The sequence below is a fragment of the Lepisma saccharinum genome, chromosome 18 (genome assembly GCF_977018435.1).
Source record: "Lepisma saccharinum chromosome 18, izLepSacc3.1, whole genome shotgun sequence".
Taxonomy (NCBI): Eukaryota; Metazoa; Arthropoda; class Insecta; order Zygentoma; family Lepismatidae; genus Lepisma; species Lepisma saccharinum.
In genome coordinates, this window is record NC_139246.1 from 594190 (window position 1) to 602341 (window position 8152).

The window sequence follows — 8152 nt, forward strand, 5'->3', positions numbered from 1 at the left end:
TTGTATGGTGTATCCCTTTTTTCAATATAAAGTTAAATATGAATATGAACTCTGGATAAGGGGCTTCGTTTGAATAATGTGAAAGCTGCAAATAGCCACATACATACCTGTAAAATATAATTCAATTAATTCATCAATCCATAATTTCAATAACTATTCAATAAGTTACACTCATTCATTGTGCAGGAGCTAGAGTTAGTATGTAGTTAACATACATAATGCATTTTCACGAAGGCAAACTTTCAGCTGTTTGTGCATATTCGTTAGAATGGGAAGTGAAGGAGAAGTAATAATGTTTTATTCTCAAATTATAAATAAATAGTAAATCTTTCCTTAGGAGAGTGGTAATTTTATAAATGTAAATGATGTTCCTTCTGTGGTACACCCACCGGGAAAGAAACAGTAGGCAAATTGTCCACCACCATTTTAATTCGGTCTGTATTACACATTGTGATGACAATGAAGTGAAATTATAATGACGTCAATAAGCAGAGAACAGTACGTGCTTCAAACCAACATAGTTTCATTCTTTAAAACAACACAGGGTGTAGAAGGAAAAAGGAATGAAAATAGTGGTGGACAATTTGCCTACCATTATCTTTGCCGTTGACTGTACAACTGTCAAATATTATCAAAATTTTGATGCTACAAACATTCATCTTTGTACTGTATGAGGGTTGAATGGAAAGTAATGACAGCATTAATGAACTACAAGAACTGACTCGTTCCTTGACATAACCAGATCAGTGGCCAAGCAAATAGGCACGAGTGATATCCATTCTCCTACATGTCCATCATGACAGCATGGACTACTATTTAACTTGATTTTGCTTGATAAGAAAACATGCATCCTTTCTTTTGTTTTTTCATTATTTTACATCATTTTTCTACCTCTTCAGGTTAATTACAGTGCTGAGAATGAATGATGAAATGAGTGAGGCAGCAAATTCAAGGATCCATACTTTACCTGTGATTTCAACACAATACCCCTTGCTTGCTTCACTCCCAGGGGTCATCGTAGATGTAAGTAAAGATAAAAAATATGTAAGTTCATTTCCTGTGCTGGAGGACAATAATGATAATACCAGCATTGGGGCAGAACTCAATAAGGGGACAAATAGAGTGTCGCCATAGGCATCCTGTGGCAGGGTGGAATTGGTTGCCCCCCCCCCCCCCCCCCGGAAAATGAGAATGTTCCTGTGATAGTTAAGAAAAACTTAAATCTTATATTTATTGTAATCAATAAAATACATAAATTTCAGTTAATTTGTATTCCGGCAGATTAAACTGGAGGGAAAATTATGTAGGTCGAGAAGTAATGTTTGAAGTTCAGAAACCAGATCAGATCTTGATGTTTTCATACTCGCACACTTTAATTGTTCCATGTGAGAGCATTCCAAGTTTCATAAACTTTCTGAATAAGATTTTTCCCAATCTTCAAATATTGTCCTTGGTTAAGTTCAGGTGAAAATGTTATAAAATATGAGAATGATGCAGTATTTCAATACCTTGTTGGTTTGAAATTTGAAAAAATAAAAGAAAAGTGGGTGTGTGGATATTCCTATTGTATTATATGGAAAAATCCATCCTAGGATATAGTAACAACAATGCATTTCCAATATACATAATTGTTTTTAATTATTATTATTATCTGCTTCATCAGTTTTATATTAAAGACCCAATCAAGAATTTACCAATCAGAACCACCAGCAATACACAAGAGAAATTAAATTATAGTAATAGTAGTGATGTACATTATACAAATACAGGGTGGCTACCCACCGTGAATTCTGCGTAAATTATTGGCTCTGGGAATTATGCGTGAATTTTTCTCCATAGATGTGAAAAATTACACCTTTTACGAGGGCAATTCGGAAAAAAACCTCCGTTTGGTTATCAATGACATACATTCGTAGATACAGAACTTGTATTATATACATTTGAAACTTACAACATGACATTACTTTTCAACATAATCACCATTCAAATTGAGGCACTTGTCATAACGTTTTACAAGGTTTGAAATTCCTTCTGCAAAAAAATCTGCCACCTGCTAACAGCATCGTGAAGCACATTGTCATTGTTGAAGCGGTGCGATGCAAGCCACTGTTTCATGTGCCTGAAGAGGTGGTAGTCGCTCGGTGCCAAATCTGGGCTATAGGGAGGATGACCAAAAACATCCCAGTGGAACTGCTCCAAAAGTTCTTGAGTACGTCCAGCAGTGTGCGGACGAGCGTTATCATGAACCAACACCACACCGGAAGTCAGCATGCCCCGATGCTTGTTCTGGATGGCTCGTCTGAGTTGTCGTAATGTTTCACAGTAGACTTCTGAAGTGATGGTCGATCCACGCTCCATGAACTTCACTAACAGTACACCTTTCACATCCCAGAAGACTGTTGACATAACCTTTCTGGCAGACAATGTTCGCCGAGCCTTTTTGGGTTTCTTTGAGTGCGTATGTCCCCACTCCATTGATTGCTGTTTGGTTTCAGAGTTCACGTACGACACCCAGGTCTCATCGCCAGTCACAATTCTGTTAAGGAATTGTTCTCCTTCTTCGGCATAACGCGACAGAAAGTCCAAAGCAGAGCCCATTCTGTTTTTTTTTGTGCTCCTCCGAAAGGAGTTTTGGAACCCAACGAGCACAGAACTTGTGGTACCCCAACTTTTCTGTCACCACCTCGTACAAAACAGTCCGAGAAAGTTGGGGAAAGCGCAGAGAAAGTTCCGATATCGTGAACCGACGGGTTTCACAGACAGTTTTGTCAATTTCCTCCATGAGTTCGTTGCTGACTACAGATGGGCGCCTACTTCTTGCCGCATCGTGCACGTCGGTTCGTCCATCTTTAAACATGTGACACCATTCACGTACAACACTGTCACTCATCACGTTTGGTCCATAAACATCACACAGTTCGCGATGAATCGCAGCCGCCGAAAAATTTTTCGCACACAGAAATCGAATTACGGCACGCACTTCACATTTGGCGGGCTTTGCTATTGGAACATTCATTTTCAATTGTTGTAACGGATGAGTGAACTGCAACACAACCTTCTCCTTCCACTGCTCACTGTCTACTGGACTACTGCACATACTGCCGCAGGACTGACGTCGCTCTTCCCGGACATTTCTCGTGCATGCGCAAACGGAGGTTTTTTTCCGAATTGCCCTCGTATTATTCCAAGTCCCATTGAATTTATACATGTTTATTAATGCCTTGAAGCAAGTTTTTCACAGTTTAGCCATTATTTTTATCGAGGAAGAAAAGGAAAAGAAAACTACATGGAAAATAGAACAGAATTCTCTCAGTTCCTTTTCTTTGTTAGTATCCTTTGCAGAACAATCTATCTAACCGACTGAAAGTTATTGAAAACTAAGATATCTTAAAGTTGATTAGGTAAATTTGAGATGGAATTTCTTATACAATTAACAATTTTTTTGTAAATTAATTTATCCCGTAACGTTTGTGACTTGTGTTTGTAGATGTATTTTGAGACTGAGTATATGAAATGGCAAATCTAAACTGCACCTTAAATTATATATTTTAAATGTGTGTGTTTGTGGCCTTCAAATTTTTGGAAAGTTCCCCTTGAAAACTGGGAATTATACTTGAATTTTATCATGGTCCTAGAGTGGCCACCCTGAAATAGTATGGTAGGGATATGAAGAGAGCATTCACATGTGTTCTACAGTGTGAAACAAAACAGTGCAGTTTGTACATGCCAATTATTTTGCAAGATATTTCATTATTGGTAGTATTGTGTACATTTTTATTAGTCATAAATGTTAGATGCTCGGCAAACTTCATTTACCACTATAAGTACATGTAAAAATTTTTGAACCTTTATTACACCTAGGAATATTTTACCTTGGGAACATCCATGGCCTCATATTGCTGATTCTTGATATAACCTTTTACAGTGGAGAGTTGCCAGCTTTACGCCAACCCCTCAATATGAATGGAGAACCACACCTGTCGGTCAACGTATCCCTCGGATCTAGCTGGGAGGACCACATAGTAGTCCACCAGCCATACCCCACCTCTGCCAATTGTGGGACGCTCGTAGAGCCATGACAGGGCAGCTCTGTACCTTTACAACTATTTCTCAGAGAAACCTAATATTTGTATAGAAGCCAGACACGACTGGTTTTTCCCCTGGGCTTTTTTATACTGATATATGTACATGTAAAATTAAGGTTCTATGTTGTCTTTAATCACATAAATTTCAAATTTTATTGCTTACATGTACTGAAAAATCATACAATCACAAGAAGTCAATTGACCTGCAAATGATTCATAATTTGCTTTCTTTAGACAGGGTCACACTCACACCTGACATCCCATGCTTTATTTTCTCAAGGGGATTCCCTTCCAGGTCCACAAATACAAATCAACCATTCCAACAGTAATGCTGCAGCATGTAGAAAAATGCATTACAATTTAACCACATGTTGATCAGGGGGAATATTTGCAATGATTACAATTGTGTGATTTACCTTTCGCGGAGTATAAACTTTTATCTTCTCGTATAATATCTTAAGAAACTAAAAGTTAAAATATACAAAACAGTAATTTTGCCTGTAGTATTATGTGGATGCAAAACTTGGTCCCTTACATTGAAAGAAGAACATAAATTAAGAGTATTTGAAATAAACTCAATGGGAGAGGAAAGAAGAGTTCGCAGGATTCTTGTTGGAAAACCTGCAAGATGAAGATGGAGGGATAATGTTTAGATGGACCTAAAGGAAATCAGTAGGGATGGAAGAGAGTGGATAGATGTTGCTCAGGATAGGGACGGATGAAAGTCAAGGTAATACTCAAGTATCCCACTGTACACCACAAACAAACCAGATTTCAACATCTGGACTCGGACAGTATAATCCTCTGGGAGGCTTGTTGTGTCTTCCATTATATGTTTGTGATTGTCCCTTAACCCATTCCATCTTATTACCATTCATCCTCTACTTGACGATAAGTCAAAAGTGGCAGGAAAGAAGTAAATCAATCAACTAGCAGCAGCCTTGCACTCTCATTGGAAGACACATTTACTTCCACCGCCTGATGAGGCTAGGTGGGTTTAAGAAACAGCATATATGCTATTGTGCAGGATCAAGTTAAGTGGTTGCCATGGTAGCCTTAAAGTAGCTAACCACCATGTTATGTTACGTCGTTCGCCGGCTTAACTGCTTGGCTGCAAGAGGTTGTATTTTTGCTTAATTTTTGAGAAAGGCGAAATGATTAATTCTCTATTGCCCTTCACCAGTTTATTATGCACATGCCCGAGCCAGATTAAGACATCTAAACACTAGTGCCATCACTGTACCTGCTGTGGTCCATCGGCTGGGTCTCGTCGCTGCACTGTCTGGTCTTTTGACTGTGTCTACCTTCATGCAGACACACGAAACACACTTCATGTAGATTCTTTAAACATGATTGTTCATCATTTTAACTTCAATGTTAAAAGAGGAAAGAGCACCCATATTTACTGTTCTGAAGTATCATTCTAGTTACATCTGAGCAGCATGACAGCCATTTGGCTACTTGCTGGTGACATACGTACAAAAATCCTATCAATGAAAGGAAAATTAATTTACACATATATTTTGATTGATTTGCATTATTTTACTTCGCTTTTCTGCCACTTTTGTTTGATGGGGTTGAGTGATGATTTGATGAAGCTACACTCACAGAGAACACCCATGCTCAAGTCAGGATTCAAACCCGGGACCCCTGATGCCATAGCATGATGTGCTAACCACTCCACCACGGGGACTGGCTCATATGCTTCGACTTTCCAAGCATTTGATGGTGTAAATTATGAATTCTTGCCAATGACATAACACTGGCAATAGTGGCAGGCAGCTGTGTGTAACAGTCGAAAAGGCAATGTAAGCTGCTTCCTTGTCTGGGTCAGTATCTAGAAGGGGAATTCTACAATTGCTCTTCCTTTTTATGTAAGGGATTGGCATAAAAGTACTCTCACATGCTTAATATCACCAGCATGCTTAACTTTAAATACACTCTGCTGCAAAAACATAATCTACCGTAGTACCCCAATTACATAAAGACTGTAAACAACTTGACACAAGGAGTTAGTTATAACTGAATAAGCTTGCAATTTCTTCTGAAAAAGCTAATTTGAATAAGCAATCACTAGTGCAGAAAAATTGCAAAATAACTGTGGATTTGTTAAGGACTTCCATGCAGAATTGGCAGATCGTGTCTCAAAACAGATAAACAAAGGAAATAAAAGTAATCACTGAAAGGATGCAGTAAGCATTGAGGTAAGGGAAACTGTGCGAATCCCTGTATCATGGAGATTAATTTATGAGGTTATAGTTGCTGGTGCTCTTGTGAGGGGAAGCCTCGTCAATTAGTGCACAAAGGGAGTGTAATTTCTAGCTGCACTTTTTTAGTATGTAGTACACTACGAGGGTCACTATTTATATTTTGAGCCTAACAATGAAAAAAACAGGAATTTGGCATTGAAAACTGCTTTATTGTTTTCCGAAGTATTCTCCTTTATGGTCAATACACTTTTGCATTCGTTCGAACCATTTGTCAAAGCAGTTTTTCCAATCTTCTTGAGACACCTCCATAATATGGTTTTTGAACGCATCAACGGCATCTTCCGCCGACGAAAATCGTTGTCCACGCAATTTATTCTTGACATTCGGGAACAAGAAGAAGTCATTAGGTGCCAAATCAGGACTGTACGGCGGATGACCCATCAATTCGATTTTTTGACTGTTCATAAAGTCGGTTGTTAGACGAGATGTGTGACAGCTGGCATTGTCTTGATGAAGAATGATCCGACGGCGTTTGTTTGTTTTCCGTATTTGACCGAAGACCTCTGGCAAACAATTGATGTGTACCATTCAGAGTTGACCGTTGTACGTTCCTCTAAAGGCACAGTTGCCACATGACCAGTTTTCCCGAAAAAACAAGAGACCATTTGTTTCGATGTGCTTCGAGCGTGAACAACTTTTGTTGGATTGGGTTCATCTTGAAACACCCATACAGTCGATTGCTGTTTACGTTCCAGCTCATATGCATATATCCATGATTCGTCACCTGTTACAATCTTATATACGTCTTTTGAAGCACCACAATTGTATTTATTGAGCATTTGTTTGCACCAATTGACGCGAGCGTCTTTTTGAGTTTTTGTCAAATTGTGTGGGATCCAACGAGAACATTCCTTTCTCACAGCTAAATGATCATGTAATATTTTATATATGCTGGTGGAACTAATGCCTACGGTTGCCTCAATCTCACAGTATGTCTCATGACGATCTTGCAGTATTAGGTTTTGCACAGCATCAATGTTTTCTTGAACAACAACTGATTTTGGACGACCTTCGCGAATCTCGTTGGTGAGCGAATGGCGGCCACGATTAAATTCGTTATACCAGCGTTTCACAGTGGCAAAGGATGGGGCTTCATCGCCAAATGTGGAAGTAAGTTGATCGATGCACTCTTGTCTTGATAATCCACGTCGAAAATCGTAAAAAATCATCGCACGAAAATGTTCACGAGTTAATTCCATTTTATTGTTGTCGCACAATCTCCAAGGCAACATAAACAACACAAATGAAGCTATTGACAAAACATTTGAAGTAAGTTATGGTCAATAATGCCAGACGATTCCGTGCAAACGTCAAATCGCGCCTAACTTCAATCAGTGTTGCCAAGGCTCAAAATATAAATAGTGGCCCTCGTATTTTCTCACCAGCAAAGGATGTGAAATGCTAATAATGTGTGTCCAGCAAATTCTGTATAAAAATTGATAAAAAATGAATAAATGCATCTGAAATCCAGGAATTGCTTCAGCAGGTGTGTTATGTAGGCCATTTGCCTAAATGCCTAAAATTATTTTAATTTACCTAATGAGGGGTGTTAACTATTTTGTATATACTATGACAAAACCGGCACGCTAACCACCATGTTACGTTAGGTAGTTCGCCGGCTTAACTGCTTGGCTGCAAGAGGTATTTTTGCTTAATTTTGAGGAAGGTGAGATGATTAATGCTCTCTTGCCCATGGTCGTATTTAGAGGTTTTTTTTTTTTAGGGTTCAACCCCCCCCCCCCCCGAAACTTCTGACATGTTGGATTAATGGAAGTTCAGAAACCAAAATCTGTAACT